This window comes from Macaca fascicularis, chromosome 10 (assembly GCF_037993035.2).
Source record: "Macaca fascicularis isolate 582-1 chromosome 10, T2T-MFA8v1.1".
Taxonomy (NCBI): domain Eukaryota; kingdom Metazoa; phylum Chordata; class Mammalia; order Primates; family Cercopithecidae; genus Macaca; species Macaca fascicularis.
This window is the reverse complement of record NC_088384.1, coordinates 11246404-11265142: the sequence shown is the minus strand read 5'-3', so window position 1 is coordinate 11265142 and position 18739 is coordinate 11246404. Positions and strand designations below refer to the sequence as shown.

Here is an 18739-nt window from a genome sequence, read left to right as displayed (position 1 = left end):
GCAAATGCCATTGGACAAGAACATTGAACATTGTCTGTGTCATTCCTTGTTGTATTTCCAATAGCAAGAGCACATCAGATACTTGGCAACTAGGCAGTCTTCCAGCTTCCGCCACCACGCCCAACTTCCTTGTTGCAGTGTTATAGCTGATTGAAGCAACTGTAGCCAAATATTGAGTTAATTACCTACCTGCCAGGAGAGCCCTTGTTATTTAGCCCATTCTCATCCTACGTATTTTTCAGCATAGATGAAAATGAAAGCTTTTGTTTATCAGATTTGTAAATGACACAAAACTGGGAGAATTAACAAGTACATTTATTTGGTAAAATAAGTTTTCATCTATAACCTAAACAGGCTGAAATGATGTGCCTTAAACTAAGAGGAAAAATAAGATCAATGTAAATAAGTTAACCTTAAACTCAGTATGCACCAGAACTGAGAGAAGACTGTTTTAGGAGGTGTTAATGGTTGTCCAGTGCCCAAAAAGCCACCAGAGGCTTACTGCTCCACACTCTTGGCATTACATTCAATTTTGGATACCCAGTCTGAGGAACAGAGAGAAACTGGAGAGTGAACCTCCAAAAAGATCTTGTGGTGGAGGAATGTTAGGGCTCTTTATCCTATCCAGGAGAAAACTTGTCAGCACTTCAAATATTGCCGTGTGGAGGACGAGTGACTTGATTGTGTGTTGCCCCAAGAGACACTGAGATCAATACCCATTATTAAGGCTCTGAGATTGGCTTGGGGCCAGACATTGGAACCACTGAGATTAGCAATCCACCCTCAATCTCCCAGGTCAGGCAGAAGCTGGAAGACTGCCTAGTTAGGAATGTTGTGGGGGAGAGGAGGCTGAATCGGTTCCAGTTTTATCTAAAAGTAGCCAGAAAAGCAGGTTGAGATGATGCGCACTTGCAGTCCCAGCTACTTGGGAAACTGAGGCAACAGGGTCACGAGCCCAAGAGTTCAGTCCAGGCTGGGTGACATAGCGAGAACTTGTCACTTAAAGCCAACCTAAGAGAAGAGCTCAACCTATTGGGAAAAACAATAGAAGGCAATTCTGAAAACCAAATTCTGAATATAGGCTAGTATAGCAAGCAAGTGGGGATAGCATAGAGCCATTTGCTCAACTTCCAGAAAGAGTCACTCTATTCATCTCTTTAAAAAATCTTGAAAAGGGCCAGGTGCGGTGGTGGCTCATGCCTGTAATCCCAGCACTTTGGGAGGCCGAGGCAGGTGGATCACCTGAGGAAGACCAGCCTGACCAAGAAGGTGAAACTCCATCTCTACTAAAAATACAAACAATTAGCCGGGCATGGTGGCAGGCACCTGTAGTCCCAGCTACTCGGGAGGCTGAGACAGAATTGCTTGAACCTAGGAGTCAGAAGTTGCAGTGAGCCAAGATCATGCCACTGCACTCCAGCCTGGGCAATGGAGCGAGACTCAGTCTCAAAAAAAAAAAAAAAAAAATCCTGAAATGATAAGTCTGAAACAAGGAAATTAAGTCATTGGACTCTGACCAGATATTCTGTCTACTTCCTTCTCTGGTATGGGCAACTTAGAGGCAGCAACTATTATCAGTTTATCTAATGTGAGACTTTATATTACATAACAGATGTTGGGGATATAGGATACCATGGATTTTAGTTAATACATTTCCTCATAGAAAATAAGGAAATAAGATAACAGTCTTCTTCCTGTCCTAACAATTCTGTTAGACTAATGGTCTCCAGTGATTGGCGATTTGACCTGGTTTCTTCCTGGACTATTTGAGTGGGTGGATTTGTTGGTGCATCTCTGTCTTCTTTCCTTTTCCATTCTTCTTTGTTTCTGTATTTACACACTTGTATGCAACTCTGTAATCTGATTTTCCCATGTAGCATTTTAATTTGATGGTCTGCATGTTCACTGGAAAACATGTTAAATGTACATTTATATATATTTTATATATATATATATATATATATATATATATATATATATATATATATGAGACAAGATCTCACTCTGTCGCCCAGGCTGGAGTGCAGTGGTGTGACCACAGCTCACTGCAGCCTCGATTTCCTGGCTCAAGCGATCCTCTCACCTCAGCCTCTTGAGTAGCTGGGACTATGGCACACACAACCACACCTGGCTAATTTTTTGTTGTTTTTTGTAAAGACAGGGTCTCACTATGTTAACCCAGGCTGTTTTCTTTAAGATTGGTTTAAACTCACGCAGACTCCAGCATCAAAACTACCCAGATGTTAGGTTCTGGGCAGAACATGGGACAACTGATGAAATGTCTGCTCAGCTGAAGTCAGACACCTGGACACTTAATGCCCTCTTTCCCTGGCTGGTGCTCAGTTTCATTTAAGAACCAGGAGATTCTAATGTTTGTAACCATAGCTTTAGTGGAAGCACAAGGGTTAGGAGTCCCCAGAAAGGTATGATGAAGCCTGGGTGGATGTGAGGATTGGTGAGACGGCAAAAGCATCGCTGTGCCTGCAGGCCTTGGGACGGGTCGCAAAGCTCCTGGCCGCTTCCCGCCAAGTGGGCGGGAACGACTACAGCCCCCAGCATGACCCGCGGCCGCCTATGCTCCGCCCCGCCACGCGTGCGCTTAGGCGCCGCTGAGCGCTGACTGGGTGCGAGCGGGGAAGCCGCTAACCTGACCCGGATTGGCGCTGAGGTGGCCCGTGGGGCAGGTGAGTGCGGGGACGGGAGTCAGCAGAGACTGAACGGCGCCCACAAGTTCCCCTCAGGCTGGGGTTGCGGGGCGTTTGTGGTCGGACTGTTTGACCGAGGGATGTACGGGCCAAAGGCGCCCACTAGAGAGAAGCACCGCCTCGGGCCGGAGAGCCGCCGGGCCGACCTTACTCGCGTCGCGGGTGGAATGGGGGCCGGGGACGCGGCGGGGCGGAGAGGTCGGCTGCGTACCCCGGACCGGCTGACCCTAGACGGCCGAGGCCACCTCAGGTGTTCCGGGCGGGAACCGGAATCCACCGCGCTGGCAGCCGGGAGCGGTTTTACAGAAACCGCGCCTGGTGCGGGGGCCTTTTTTTTAAAAAGCCTGGCTGGCTCCGGCACGGGGACAGCTGCAGACTCCTCCTCAGGTTTAACTTGCGCCTTTCCCTTTGAGAGTCAGATCCAGGTGCAGAACCCGGGCTCGGATCCACGCCGAGACTCGGAACACAGGTGTGTTTGCATTTTAGCACGGGGGAAACTGAGGCATACGTTAGCCAGAATCACCCGGTGTGGTTAGGATTGGAATTTTGAAAATTATTCTCATACTTAGTTTACTGATCTAGGCTCTTTTTTATTTGGAGAGAAAAATGAAGCTGTTTCAAAGGTTTTCAGTGACTGGGTGACTAGAGTTGGGGTGGGTTGATGGCTTTTTGTTTTGTGGTGGGATAGAGATATCCTGGAATATTCCACACCCTTCTTGATTCTTTCTTAGTAAATTCAAGTCCAATCAGACTCTGCTTCACAAAAACTGCATTTTCAACTTCGACTCGTTTACTCGTAGTTTGCGTGACAGGTTTGTGATTAGGTTTGTAAGTATATACACTTCCCACTTTTCTTGCTCATCTCTTTTAGTTCCAATTCTCTCTGCACTCTAAACAACTGAATTACATCTTTGTTCTACATATTTCTCTTCTTGGTGATTAATTTGTAATTCTTTTTTTTTCTTTTCTTTTCTTTTTTTAATTTAAGACTGCGTTTCGCTCTTGTTGCCTGGGCTGGAGTGCAGTGGCGCGACCTCGGCTCACTGCAAGCTCCGCCTCCCGGGTTCAAGGGATTCTTCTGTCTCAGCCTCCTGAGTAGCTGGGACTACAGGCGCCCGCCACCACGCCCGGCTAATTTTTGTATTTTTATTAAAGAGGGGGTGTTTCACTATGTTGGCCATGCTGGTCTCGAACTTATGACCACAGGTGATCCGCCCGCCTCGGGCCTCCCAAAGTGCTGGGATTGCAGGCGTGGGCCACTGCGCCAGGCCGGATTAATTTGTAATTCTATAGATAGATATCTTTCCTGGCTTTTGATAGTCCTAAGTGAATGCAGCTTTTTCATCCCTAATTATCACAGTAGCCTGAGCTTTAATTCTTCTCCGTGTCCCTTTTTAAGCGTGGAGGTTTGTGGTCTGGGAGGGAGGGGAGAGGGTGAGGTGTCTGTTGATCAGCTATGGGTAACAGGTGAACATAATCAATGACCAGAACATTAAAAGGCTGTAAACAAACAATTGCTTCAATGTAAAAACGCATACCTCGTGAATTTGGAAACATATCAGGTTGATAGAAAAGTGAACTGGGGTAGAACCTCACAGAAATGAACCTGACATTAGGGTGAAATATTGAGAAGGGAAGTGAGGAGATAATCATCTCTTTTATTTTACAGCCATCTTTCTGTCGCTAGAGTGGATGTAGAACATCCTGCTGGCTCAGAAGCTTAAAAAAAGCTCTGTGTGTTTTCAGTTTTTCTCTTAGTTCTCAATGAAGGTTTTGGCAGGAGCCCAAAATCTTGTACCTTTGATAATTTAACATGAGTTTCATCTTGCTTACTCTCCAGATAGCCTGTTATTCAGCTGGTGACGTCAGTAATTTTCCACAGCAGCCATTCATGAGCTCATGCAGACTGTCACAAGGAAATGGGAATAGCACAATGAGTGTTACAGAAGAAAAAAAGATCCTGTTTCTTTGCCATCACATATTATACACAGACTTAGGGAATCTAGACTGGAGCACAGGATATGTGGGAGGGGTTAGAACACCAGAGTGCAGGCTCCTACCTGTAGTAATAATCATTGAAACCATTTATTGAATGCCTTCTGCTTTCCAAACACAGAATTTAAGTCTACCTGACTCTAAACTCCTCTCTTTTAACTGCTGTACTACCTTAACAACTGTGTTCAAGTATTTCTCATTCTTAAAACTATATGAAACTTCCCTGTGATCATATTTCCCTTCAAATTACTACCATTTCTCCTGCTTTTCCTTTCTAGACTTGTCCTTAAGAAGCAGACTCTACATTCTTCTCTAACATTTACTGCTTTGTTCATTGCAGTCTGGCTTCTACCCTCAACTCTGTTGAAACTACTCTCATGAATTCCTCTCAATGATTTATTGAGTATCTACTGTGTATATCATCTTCTAGACTTATAAAGACGGCTAAGACATGGTTTTTGCCCTCAGGTAGTTTAGGGATTAATGAGAGAGGGTAGTTTATACATCTCAATATATGTTTACCACTGATAGGTCAGTTGTGGTGTTTCGTTTTGTTTTTTTTCTTTTTTTTTTTTTTTTTTTTTTTTTTTGAGACAGTCTCCCTCTCTCAACAGGCTAGCATGCACTGGGGCAATCTCGGCTCACTGCAGCCTCCACCTCCCGAGTTCAAGCAGTTCTCCTGCCTCAGCCTCCTGAGTAGCTGGGACTGCAGGCGTGTGCCACCACACCCGGCTAATTTTTGTATTTTTAGTAGAGATGAGGTTTCACCATGTTGTCCAGGATGGTCTCCATCTCTTGACCTCGTGATCCGCCTGCCTTGGCCTTCCAAAGTGCTGGGATTACAGGCGTGAGCCACCACACCTGGCCTGATAGGGTGGGGTTTTTTTCTTTTCTCTTTTTTTTTTTTCTGAGATGGAGTCTCCCTCTGTCACCCAGGCTGGAGTGCAGTGGCGTGATCTCGGCTCACTGCAAGCTCTGCCTCCTGGGTTTACTTACTCCATTCTCCTGCCTCAGCTTCTGGAGCAGCTGGGACTACAGGCGTCCGCCACCATGCCCGGCTAATTTTTTGTATTTTTTTAAGTAGAGACAGGGTTTCACCATGTTAGCCAGGATGGTCTCGATCTCCTGACCTCGTGATCTGCTCGACTCGGCTTCCCAAAGTGCTGGGATTACAGGCGTGAGCCACCGCACCCGGCCAATAGGGTATAGTTTGAGAGTTGGGGAAGGAACACTTTATTGCGAAGATGTCACTGGACTGCCAACAGAGAGAGAAAGCTTAAATTGGTCTAGAGTATAGTGTCAAGACTGCATGCTTAGGCATATACTTTTAGGGAAAAGCTGTATCCACTGAGAGATGACATGGTTGAAAGATACAGTATAGGCTTTAGAGTCTGACAGACCTGGTAACTGAACCACAGTTTCTTCTTTGTAATATTTGCCTGCATTGTAAGCTCTATGAAAGTAGGGGCTTTGTGTTGTTCACCACCTCACCCCGTCTCCTAGAACAGTGGTAGGTGAGCAATAAATATCTGTGGAAAGGGGCCCAAAGGGAGACCCTGTCTCAAAAAACTAGGAAAAAAAAAGAAAAGATAACAGATCATTTCCCTTTTCCCTCTCTTGTGTTTGAATTTCATTTGTAAATATCCTTAATTACGTGACTTGAGTATAGGGTTAAAGTCCAATTACCACTTTTTTTTTTTTTTTTTTTTTTTTTTTTTTGTCTTTTGAAAACAGTATGGTAGTCAGGAGCACCAACAATGAAGTTCAACTTCTGGCACTACTGCTTGCTTCCTTGCTTGCCTGCTTGATTGACAGCGTCTTGCTCTGTTGCCCAGATTGGAGTGCAGTGGCATGATCATAGCTCACTGAAACCTCAAACTCCTGGGCTCAAGAGATCCTCCTACCTTAGTCTCATGAGTTGTGATTACAGGTGCATGCCACTGCACCCGGCCTAGCTTTACCATTATAAACTTTGAGAACTTACTAGTTATCTCTCTGATGCCTCATTTCTGTCACCTGCAAAAATGGAATAATTAGTGCTACTCATAATGATAGCTAATACGTATTAGGTGTTTGCTATATATACCAGTCACAGTTCTAAGAATTTTACTTGTATTAACTCACAATCCTCACATCAGCCCTGTGTATTGTTAGTATTATGCCCATTTACAGGTGAGGCAACAGTCACAGAAACAGTAACTTGCTGAAGATTGGAGGAGTGGAGTCAGGATTTGAACTTAGTCTGACTCTAGAGTTTACGCTCATAATCTCCACCTTCATAGTTTTTTGGTTTTTTTAATTTAGCATGTAATCAAGAAATAGAGTAGTTTTGAAGATTAAATAAAATCTATATAAAATGGCTGTGACAAGCATTTACTGTATTAAGTACTACAGTTAGCTTCAAGTTTATAAAGCATTTTGCACTCATTTTCTTTGATTGTCATAGGAACAACCAAATATGTTTGTGAGCATCACTGTCTGGCAGGAAGCAGGCACGCATTTGGTCACTTTCCCAGTCATGCAGCATGTGTGGAGACAGTACCCTAGTGTTGCTCCTCCGTATCTAGATCACGTGGAATTTGAAGCATCACATTTTGAGAGAATTTAGTAGACATAAGTTGTTTTGGCCGGTCCAGCATCCAATCCAGGTTCTTCTGGGGATAACAGCTCAATTTTGCTTTGGAGAACAGTTCATCCCTGACCAACTAGGTGGTAGGCACATGGCCCAGGTCAGGCCAACAGATGTTAGGCAAATAGATGCTTTCCTCCTTTAATTTGAATCTTAGGTTGAATGACACAGTAACAAAAGTTCAGTGAACAGTGACATGACAACCACAGGCTAATTCCTAATATCTGGGCGCTAGAGCTGCTGTTGTTTTCAACCACCTGAGTCTTCAGCTTTTCCTCAGTTCTGTGTCCTACTACATATCCTTCCAGTACATTCCTGTCTTTCATAACTTAAGTTACCCAAAGTCAGTTTTGGTAGCTTGCAGCTGAGACACCCTTAACTTACTTTACATGGCAGGAGATCATGTCATATAAGAGTTAAACTAGGCCTGGCGCGGTGGCCCATGCCTGTAATCCCAACACTCTGGGAGGCCAAGGCAGGTGGATCCACTGGACTAAGGAGTTTGAGACCAGCCTGGGCAACGTAGTGGGAACCTGTCTCTACAAAAAAAAATTAAAAAATTATTAATAGCTGGGCATGGTGGCATGTGCCTGTAGTCCCAGCCACTTGGGAGGCTGAGGTGGGAAGATCACTTGAGCTTGGGAGGTCAAGGCTGCAGTGAGCTGTGATCGCGCCACTGTACTCTAGCCTGGGTGACAGAGCTAGACCCTGTCTCAAAAAAAAAAACAAAAAAGTTAAAATCAGCTAAGTTTAACGTGAAGAGGAGAGAAATCTTGGAGAAGATCTGAGTATCTTCAGATGTCTGAAGTTTATAGAATACAAAGTACCCCTAAAAAGACCAAAGAGGAGATACTACTAGCAAACATATTTCTGCCCACATTAAAGCCTAAGGCAGGGCTTTCCACGGGTGACAGACTGACTTCGTACGTGGAGATAGATATATCCACTAAATTGTTCAAGCCAAGACAAGATGGTCACCTGGGAGGAGTAATATGGGTTTAGTAATCTAATGGGGACTGGATATGGTGGCTCATGCCTGTAATTCCACTGCTTTGGGAGGCTGAGGCAGGATGATCGCTTGAGGCCAAGAGTTTGAGACTACACTGGGCAACACAGCAAGACCAGCATCTCTACAAAAAAATAAGAAATATTAGCCAGGCATGGTGGTGTGTGCCTGTAGTCCTAGCTACTTGGGAGCCCCGCAGTTTGAGGTTGTAGTGAGCTGTGATAGTGCCACTGCATTCCAGCCTGGGTGACAGAGCAAGACCCTGTGTGTATTAATAACCATAATATGGCTGGGCGCAATGACTGATGCCTGTCATCCTAGCACTTTGGGGGACTAAGGCGGGCAGATCACTTGAGGGTGGGAGTTCGAGACCAGCCTGGCCTACATGGCGAAACACAGTCTCTACCAAAAATAAAGATTAGCTGGGTGTGGTGGCGCATGCCTGTAATCCCATCTACTCAGGAAGCTGAGGCAGGAGAGGAACCTGGGAGGCGGAGGTTGCAGTGAGCCAGGATCACACACTACACTCCAGCCTGGGCGACAGAGTGAGACTCTCAAAAAACAGAAGAAAACCAATAATAACCATCTAATGGGTGGTTGTACTGAATGAACTGTAAAGTTCTCTCCAATTCTGAGATAATGATTCTCTGACTGAAATCTAAATCTGCAGACTCCGAGACCTAGAGTTCTTTCTAGAAGATTTACCTGCTTTTCCTCACTTTTCCAACCTAGTCTCTTATATTCACGCTTCGGCACCTATGTGCTGCTCTTTGCTTCAGACCTCTGCTTCCATCAGCCCCTCATCTTCTTCAAGTGTTTGCTCAGGTTTTTCTTACTGAGCCTCCCCTGGCCACCTAATTTAGAACGCAGCTCCTGAAAGTGCCTATTGCTCTTCCTGCCTCGTTTTACTCTATAACACTATTCATCTGAAATACAATATGGTCTCTTATTAATTTTTTAAGTCACTTCTTTCCCCTCTAGAATGCTGGGACTTTCAAAGAAGGGATTTCTATTTTGAGCACTTCTGTGTTCCCAGCACTTAAAACAGTGCCTGGTACATAATAGGCACTCAGTAAACATGTTGATTGAATGAGTATTTCCTCAACACAAAGTCACCATTGGGTCTGCTTTGTGTTCTAGAATATCCAGCTCATGCTGTCCACTTTGTACCTTTTCTCCGTTGCTTCCCTTGCTCGCTGGTGCCTTTCTCTTTTCCTCTTCCTTTTGGATCACAGCATTTTAAGACTAGAAGTCTGAGATCACTCCTTCATAAGGACCAGAGGTCCCTATGTAACACAGCTAGTTAATGAAAGATGTGGGGTGGAGGGTGACTGACTGTTGGATTGTTTATCTTTGTTAAACTGTGGTTCCCCTAAGTCTTGCTCAGTTCAGGCCCATGCAGTGACTGCTGCAGAATGTGCATATCCCTCAGTGAGTTATTAAGTAAATGTCTCCCTCCTTCATGTGAAGGCTTTTCCATATCAACCTGTAGTTACCTCTTTATTTCCTTGAACTTTGATAATATTTGTGGTCTGTTCTTAGTAAGGCAGGGTCTCACTTTGTCACCCAGGCTGGAGTACAGTGGCACCATCTCCACTCACTGCAACCTCCACCTCCCAGGCCCAAGCAATCCTGCCACCTCAGCTTCCCGAATAATCTGGGACTACAGTTGGGTACTACTATGCCCAGCTAATTTTTGTATTTTTTGTAGAGATGGGTTTCTTCATGTTGCCCAGGCTGGTCTCAAACTCATAGGCTCAAGAGTGATCCACCTGCCTCGGCCTCCCCAAGTGCTGGGATTATAGGTGTGAGCCATCGTGCTCGGCCTGGTCTCTCTCATTCACTGGCCTTGGGTTGTTTGCTATTTTATGTGTCTGTCTGGTCAATGAAATTATGATCCCATGGACAAAGACTAAATGTACCTACCACAGACCCTAGTCTTGAGCAGCGGTGTAATGTAGTAAGGTGCTGTCCAAGAGAACTTTATACAGTGCTGGAAATGTTCTTGTGTGACTATTAACATTTTTTTATGCTGTGTGTGTATTTGTATGTGTGTGTGATTAAGTAATTACAATTATCTGCACCACCGAGGAATAATCAGTAAACATTCTGGCATTTCTTTATTCATTTCTTAATTGTACATTTTCTAGCTTTTTTTTTTTTTTTAAACCATGAGTGTCTATAATTTTTTTTTTTTTTTTTCTGAGACAGGGTCTCGCTCTGTCACCAGAGCTGGAGTGCAGTGGCACTATCTTAGCTTGCTGTAACCTCTGCCTCCTGGGTTCAAGCGATTTTCCTGCCTTAGCCTCCTGAGTAGTTGGGATTACAGGCACGCGCCACCACATCTGGCTAATTCTTGTATTTTTAATAGAGACAGGGTTTTACCATGTTGGCCAGGCTGCTCTCGAACTCCTGGCCTGAAGTGATCATTACAGGCGTGAGCCACTGTGCCCAGCCTAAAACTTTTATAATCATAAAAACAGGCCGGGCTCACACCTGTAATCCCAGCACTTTGGGAGGCCAAGGTAGAATGACTGCTTTAGCCCAGGAGTTTGAGACCAGCCTGGGCAACATAATAAGACCCTCTCTACAATAGTGAAAATAATTAGCAGGGCGTGGTGGTGTGTGCCTGTAGTCCTAACTCCTCAGGAGGCTGAGGTGGGAGGATTGTTTAAGCCTGGGAGGTCAAGGCTGCAGTAAGCTGTGATCACAGCACTTCTCTCCAGCCTGGACAATAGAGCAAGACCCTGCTCAAAAATAAATTAATAAATTAAAAATACAAGTTGCTGCAGCTTCAATTTTTTTTTTTTTTTTTTTTTTTTTTTGAGACGGAGTCTTGCTCTGTCGCCCAGGCTGGAGTGCAGTGGCCCAATCTCAGCTCACTGCAAGCTCCGCCTCCCGGGTTCATGCCATTCTCCTGCCTCAGCCTCCCGAGTACCTGGGACTACAGGCACCCACCACCTTGCCCAGCTAGTTTTTCGTATTTTTTAGTAGGGACGGGGTTTCACTGTGTTCACCAGGATGGCCTCGATCTGACCTCGTGATCCACCCATCTCGGCCTCCCAAAGTGCTGGGATTACAGGCTTGAGCCACCACGCCCGGCCCAGCTTCTATTTTTGTAAATTATCTTTTCCCCCATTGATTCACATAATATAAGCAATGTTTTAGCATGATAGTCATCCATATTGGGAAGAACCAAGTAATTAGGAAAGGTTATAGAAACATTTTACTAGTCTATATAAGCCATCGGAAAAGAGGCACAAGCTTTTTTTTCTTCTTTTTTCTTTTTTTTTTTTGAGACAGGGTCTCGCTCTGTTGCCCAGGTTGGAGTGAAGTGGTATGATTTTGGCTCATTGCAATCTCCACCTCCAGGGCTCAGGTGGTCCTCCCACCTGAGCCTCCCAAGTATCTGGGACTACAAGTGTGCGCCACCACACTCAGCTAATTTTTTTAATTTTTTGTAGTGATGAAGCTGCACTATGTTGCCCAGGCTGGTCTTGAACTCTTGGGCTCAAGTGATCCTCCTGCCTTGGCCTTCCAAAGTGCTGGGATAACAGGAATGAGCCACCATGCCCAGCTACAAGGCGTGTTAACAATACAAGATAGTGCATTTAGGAACTGGAAATACAAAATGAAGTATTATATTATTACTCCAAATTTAAAAGGTAAATCTAGAAGCTAATTAACTGGAGTCCTTTAGTTTCTGGAAAAGAACAAATAAATAAGCATGAGAGCCCTTTGTTACTACATAACATATATGTAAACTATTGTGCAATTTGTTATAAGTTCTTGTTATAATTCTTGGGGCCATGTGTGGTGGCTCACACCAGTAATACTAGCACTTTGGGAGGCCAAGGTGGGAGGATTCCTTGAGGCCAAGAGTTCAAGACTGGCCTGGGCAACATGGCAAAACCCTGTCTTTACCAAAAATACATACAAAACTAGCTGGGCATGGTGGTATGTGCCTTAGTCCCAGCTACTTAGGAGGCTGGGGTGGGAGGATGGTTTGAGCCCGGGAGGCAGAGGTTGCAGTGAGCCAAGATCACGCCACTGCACTCCAGCCTGGCAGACTAAGTCAGATCCTGTCTCAAATAATAATTCTTATTTTATATTATAGATTTGTTTGTCTTTCTACCAGATCAGAATAAAAGCTCCACAAAGTCAGGATTTTGTTTTGTTCACTGTCCTGTCTAGGATCTAGACATGGATCTAGCCTAGGGTCTGACACAGAGTAAGCACTCATGACGTAAAAGAATGAGAGTGGTGCCTGCCATGTGAGGTCAGGATAAGTTTAGGACTCATCAGTCCGAAAAAGTAAGGGTTGAGAGGAGACTGAAATTTAAAATGGCATTATGTTAACATCTACAACATATTGAGCACCAATTCTTTCATTTATCTATTGCTATGTACGGATCACTCCAGAATTTAGCAGCTTAAAGCAACAATAATCATTTTATTATTATCTCTTGCTGGGGGGTTGGTTGGGCTCAGCTAAGTAGTTTTTCCTGGGGTATCTCAAGCAGTTGCAGCTAGACGGGACTGGAGTCATCTCTAAAGTTTCCTTACGTGTCTTAGGGTTGATGGTGGCTGTCAGCTGGGTCCCACCTGGGACTGTTGGCTGGAGCACCTATATGTGACCTCTCCATGTTTACCTACCTCACAGCATGGCAGGTGTGTTCTAGGAGCTAACCTCCCAAGGGAACAAGATGAAAATGCATGACATTTTTATGACATAACCTTAGAAGCTACACAGTATCACCATATTGTCTTGGTTGAGGCAGTCACAGAGGTTTGCCTGGGTTCACGGGGAGTGGATGGGACCCCACTATTCCATGGGAGAAGTGTCGTCATATTTGAAGAACAGCATGTGAGATATGTTATGCTGTGTTAGCCCATCTTTGGAAAATAGGGTCTCCATGCCAAGCATGTGCTAAGGGTTTTAAGAACTTTTTCACTTATTCTGCAGGTACCTGTTATCCTAATTTTACTGATAGGGAAGCTGAGGTTATGGAAGATGAATTGGCCACACAGCTAAGTGGCAGAGCAAGTTGTCAGGCCCAGGCCTTCTTGCTCCCACTGTAACACTGTATAAAGGTGAAGGTAGATCTCTTCACAAAGTCCTGAAATACTATGGAAGGTATATTTATGTAGGTTATAAAACAGGTAATTAAATAGCTCATGAAACAGGTGATTACTACTTCAAATTTATTAAATCCCTAAGTACTGTACTAGGTGCTATTAAGGATTCAGCCCTTGAAGAGCTTTCAGTTTATAAATAAGGCACCCACAACTAGTAAAGTGAGATAGAAATCAGTAGGAACGGCCCGGCGCAGTGGCTCATGCCTGTAATCCCAACACTTTGGGAGGCCAAGGCAGGCGGATCACGAGGTCAGGAGATCAAGACCATCCTGCTAACATGGTGAAACCCCGTCTCTCCTAAAAATATAAAAAATTAGCTGGGCATCGTGGCAGGCACCTGTAGTCCCAGCTACTTGGGAGGCTGAGGCAGGAGAATGGTGTGAACTGGGGAGGCGGAGCTTGCAGTGAGCCAAGATTGTGCCACTGCACTCCAGCCTGGGCGACAGAGCGAGACTCCACCTCAAAAAAAAAAAAAAAAAAAAAAAAAAAACATGTTTTAATGTGCTGTGGAATATAGTCAAATGAAACTATCCAATAAGTTGGAAATAACCTATGTTGTCATGGCTAAAGATAGAGATTTGTAATTTACCTATATGACAGTAACAGCTAAATCCCCATTCAGAATAGGAATGGACTCCCCAGTTGGAATCCATTACGAATGAACTAAAAGAAAGAAGACTGATGTGGGGAATGTCTTTTTTGGGGGTCTGGAGAAAGAAGAGGCAGTAAAGAAGCAGTTAAATAGAGAAGAAAAACCAGTATGGTCTGTACCCTCAGAGTCATTGAATAGTTCAAGAAACCAAAGTAAGTCAGCAGAGTCTGATGCTTCAGGGACTTTCAGGAAATGAGGCCACAGGAACAGGATTCCAAATAATAACTAGGAAATCACTGGAGACCTTAGAAAGCAGTTTAGGTGGTGACAGAAGCTAGGGTGAAAAGCTTAAGGAATGAGTTGATTGATGAAGCATGGGCACTTTTAAAAGTATAGCAGTGAGGCAGAGGGATAAGAGCTAGAAAGGTGAGTGCTTGAGTGGGTACAGATATAGTTGCCTTGTTTTGTTTTGTTTAATTCAGGGTTCAGGAGATCTGAGTATTTGCACTAGACACAAAACCATTGGAGAAGAAAAGACTGAAGATGCACAAAGGAAAAGAGTATAAAGGAAATGGGTTGAAAGGTTCTTGTGGGTGGAGAAGTTACTCTAGGAAGGAAGAAGACCACTTTCTCTTCTGAGAGAGAGGGCAGAAAGAGAAAACAGGTGAAAAGCGTTTTTGACATGGAGAATAAGGAAGTTGAGGAAGCTTAAGTCTAGTAAGCTGAGCTTCGTTAAAGCTGGAGTACAGTCCCTCAGCTGGGAGTGAGTGGCAGCAGAGAGTAGTTGGGTATCAGAAGAATTATGAGAATGATTTGAAAGTATCACTGAAGGAAATACGATGTAAAGTCAATTAGAGATGAATGAAGGCTGCTGAGCAACCGTGAAGATAAATAGCATGTGGCTTGTTCCTAACTGTGTCCAGGAGGAACGTGAGCAGAAAAAGCAGAGGAACAATTTTTTTCTTCAAGACCGGGTCTCACTCAGGTTGCCCAAGCTGGAGTGCAGTGGTGCAATCTCAGCCCACTGCAGCCTCGACCTCCCGGGCCCAGGTGATTCTCCTATCTCAACCTCCTAGGTAGCTGGGACTACAGGCGCACACCACCATGCCTGGCTAATTTTGGGGTTTTTTTTTGTATTTTTAGTGGAGATGGGGTTTTGCCATGTTGCCCAGGCTGGTCTTGAACTCCTGCACTCAAGCAATCCACCTGCCTTGGCCTCCCAGAGTGCTGGGATCACAGGTATAAGCCTCTCCCAGCCAAGAGGAACTTAAATGGGGCTAGGTGAGGCAAAAAGTTGTCATTAATTCATGGTTAGTTCAGATGGTTGTGTAACTTTTACAATGTAGGAATGAAGTATGTGGACCTGATTGTTGAAATCAGCATTATTAAGTATGAAATAAATATAAAGATATGGTCTGCTTAACCCTAAGGTTCACAGCAGTAGGAGGACAACCTCATGTGACATATCTTCTGGGATTTCTGTTGATAATGATGCTGATCCGAATGTAATCCAATGGGCCTGTCTCTATGCTGTTTCCAAGTTTTTGATTCGGTTTCAGATTAGAATAGTATAAATCAGAGACTTCTGGTCTGGCTATGCTGCTTTAAATCAGTCGTTTGACCTCTTTAGTCCAAGTTTGTTTGTTTCTTTCTTTTTTTTTTTTTTTTTTTAAGACAGAGTCTCGCTCTGTCACCCAGGCTGGAGTGCTGTGGCCGGATCTCAGCTCACTGCAAGCTCCGCCTCCCGGGTTCCCGCCATTCTCCTGCCTCAGCCTCCCGAGTAGCCGGGACTACAGGCGCCCGCCACTTCGCCCGGCTAGTTTTTTGTATTTTTTAGTAGAGACGGGGTTTCACCGTGTTAGCCAGGATGGTCTCGATCTCCTGACCTCGTGATCCGCCCGTCTCGGCCTCCCAAAGTGCTGGGATTACAGGCTTGAGCCACCGCGCCTGGCAAGTTTGTTTCTTTCTTTCTCTCTCTCTCTCTCTCTTTTTTTTTTTTTTTTTTTTTAATAAAAAGACAACTAGAGATGAGGTCTCGCTATGTTGCCCAGGCTGGTCTTGAACTCCTGGCCTCAAGCAATCCTTTTGTCTCAGCCTCCCAGATTGTTGGGATTACATATGTGAACTAGTGTGCCTGGCCCTTGTTTCTTTTTTTTAAAAAATATGAGAGATGAACCCACAGGATCCTTCTAACTCTATAATTCATGACTTTGTGTAAGTCCCTTTGCCCTGCACCCCAGTACTAAAGAAGTTAATGGTCTCTAAATATAGGTGCAGATCTGTTAGAGAAGTTTGTTTGCTCTTATAAGAATTCTCTCCTAATTTATCTGTTTAATTTTGAATTTTCACACACAAAAAATTAATATAGTTGCTTTGTGTCTTAAATCTGGCTGACTCCCACTAGGTCATCCCAGGTCAAGATACTTTGTTCTTGCACATGCACAGTTTCATGATCTTTTCTGGAAATTGTCCTGCAAAGTTAACTAGAGTTGTGCTAGTCAGTGTAGTATAGCGAGACTGCTGAGGGGTCAGTCCTGTTTGATATGGGCAAGATGCTTAAGCTCTCTGATCCCTGGTTTTCTCAGGTGTAAAATGGGGATAAGGCCTGTGAATGTGCTTAGCGTGTGATGAATGCTTAATACATATTTTTCCTTCTTTCATAGGTTTCCTTCTAATACCTCCATCTGCTCAGTGCCACAGAGTATAATAGCATATATACTCTACAATACTGTATATACTCTAGTATAATACAATTACCATTCTTTAGGGTAATGTTATATAGCTATGTTCATATCTGCAAATGAAACATTTCTGGTAATTATATAGATGGTAATGACAAATAAATGACGTAAAGATGAGATAGTTTGTTGACCTCTGTCGTTTAATTATATGAAAAATAGCAACTTTGTTAACTATATTTATAATATCCTCTTAAGTGCCCTAAGCTCCTATGTTAATATAAAACTTTCAATATAAATTTCTCAGTGGCCTTCTTTGCCAGTCAGCCCTTAAGGAGCTTTATTTTCCTCAAAAACTCTTGTCTGCTGTTTTTCAGAGCTATCTGAAAGCTGAGTTGCCTTAACTGGTATTTATTTCCCTTCTACTTCTGAGGGGGTGGTTATCCCCCACCCCTGGTAGTGGGAATGACAGAAGGTCCATGCACTTACCTTGCTTTTGCTTTCCTTATCCTTTCCAGAAACTGCTAGGCCATAAATATTAAAGGAATCATCCAGGGAGGGACTCAGGTAAGTGACCAGATGACTGTGGATGATTGATTACTTGATGTGAAGAACTAGAGGAGCTGGGCACGGTTTTGAGTGGGAGCAAGTCCGCGAAGGGCAGCTGAGTTTAACTCCTCTGCAGGAAGGGCACACGCATACCTGGTGTGCTGAATTCTAGGCTGAGGTTCCTGTTTCCCTGATATATGTCTCCAGTCTGTGTTCTCCCTTACACAGTCACACCTAAGTCCCGTCTACAGGAACACTCTATCTCTGTCACAAAGAAAATATTGACTCAGGGAAGGGTAAGCAGACCCAGCTGCAAACCTTGTAGCAGGAGTGGAGTTCAAGGTAGAGTGTGATTCTTAGAGTTACTTTGCTCTTCTGCTGATGCCAGTTTTGGGGGAGGCAGCTGAGAAATGTGTATGATACTATGGATGTTCACCTCAGATGTCCTTGTCATAAAGGGTGACATAAATGATCAACAAAAATTACTAGGGTAACCGGAGGGGGAGTGAGTTCTAGAAGTTTTGTGCCACTAGCTGCTTCATCTTGGAGTTTGGTGGGGTCCAGGCCTCAAGGCTGTCTTTACATACTGCTGAGTAATTGCTGTATTTAGCAGCATTCTGAGAGAACACAGGTGGGTTCCAGGATAACATTGCCAAAGCATAAAATGTGCGTTGGAGGCAAGTGTGAGGCAGGTGTTCATAGATGAGGCTGCAGGGAGTAGCGGGGCTGCTAGGTCATGCAGGGTCTTATAAACCAAGTTAACTAATTTGGACTTTAAAGCAAAGGGAAGGTTTTAAAGGAGGGAAATGGTCAGTTGCATTTTGAAAGAATTTCTGTGGCTGCAGGGTAGAGAGTGGATGGAGGGAGAGCGGAGGCAGAGATTCCAGTTGAGAGATGTATAATAATCATGATGGTGAAAAATGACTACGGCCCCAACTAGAAAGTAGCAGCAGGTTGTAAGAGAAAGGGAGGCTTCAAAAACATTAGGAAAGGCCAAATAGTTGAGGGGTGAAGATGGAAAAATGAATCCATTAAACATGACCCCCAAGTCCTGCCTGGAGAAAGTGGGTAGGCAGGTTGTAATGGCAATAGAACCACTGAAGGAGGACCAGGTTCATGAGGAAAGGTGATAAGTTAACTTGGAGAGCGGCAAATTGGAAGAATATGGAGGAGCTGCCCACCAGCTGGATGTGCTGATCTGAGGTTCAGAGAGAAATGCATCTTGGAGCTAGAAATCACTTATCTGCCTGTAGATGTTAATTGAAGTTGTGAGAGTCACCAGGAGCTCCAGGAGAGTGCAGAGAGCTAGAGGAGAGTCGAAGGCAGAACGTTAAGGCATCTGAAGAACAGGCATAGGAGGAGGAACTGGAAAAGGAGACTAAGAAGGAATCAGAAAGCCGGGAGGAAAACCAAAGGATCGTGACACATAGACACCCAGAGACACTG

The 18739-nt window shown here is 44.3% G+C and overlaps 1 protein-coding gene across 50 annotated transcripts in view; it reads left to right on the top strand.

Annotated features, from left to right (window-relative positions):
- The first annotated feature begins 2601 nt into the window (after window positions 1-2601).
- SGSM3 (small G protein signaling modulator 3) overlaps window positions 2602-18739 on the top strand; it is a 36180-nt gene continuing 20042 nt past the window's right edge. For 37 of the 50 annotated variants that reach the window (XR_012418706.1, XR_012418709.1, XR_012418705.1 and 34 more), the window contains exon 1: window positions 2602-2684. The gene's annotated coding sequence lies outside the window, so the exon portion shown is untranslated. Of the gene's footprint in view, window positions 3175-18739 lie in introns of all 50 variants that reach the window. The other 13 variants (XM_074003695.1, XM_074003692.1, XM_074003690.1 and 10 more) reach the window with 1 other exon arrangement.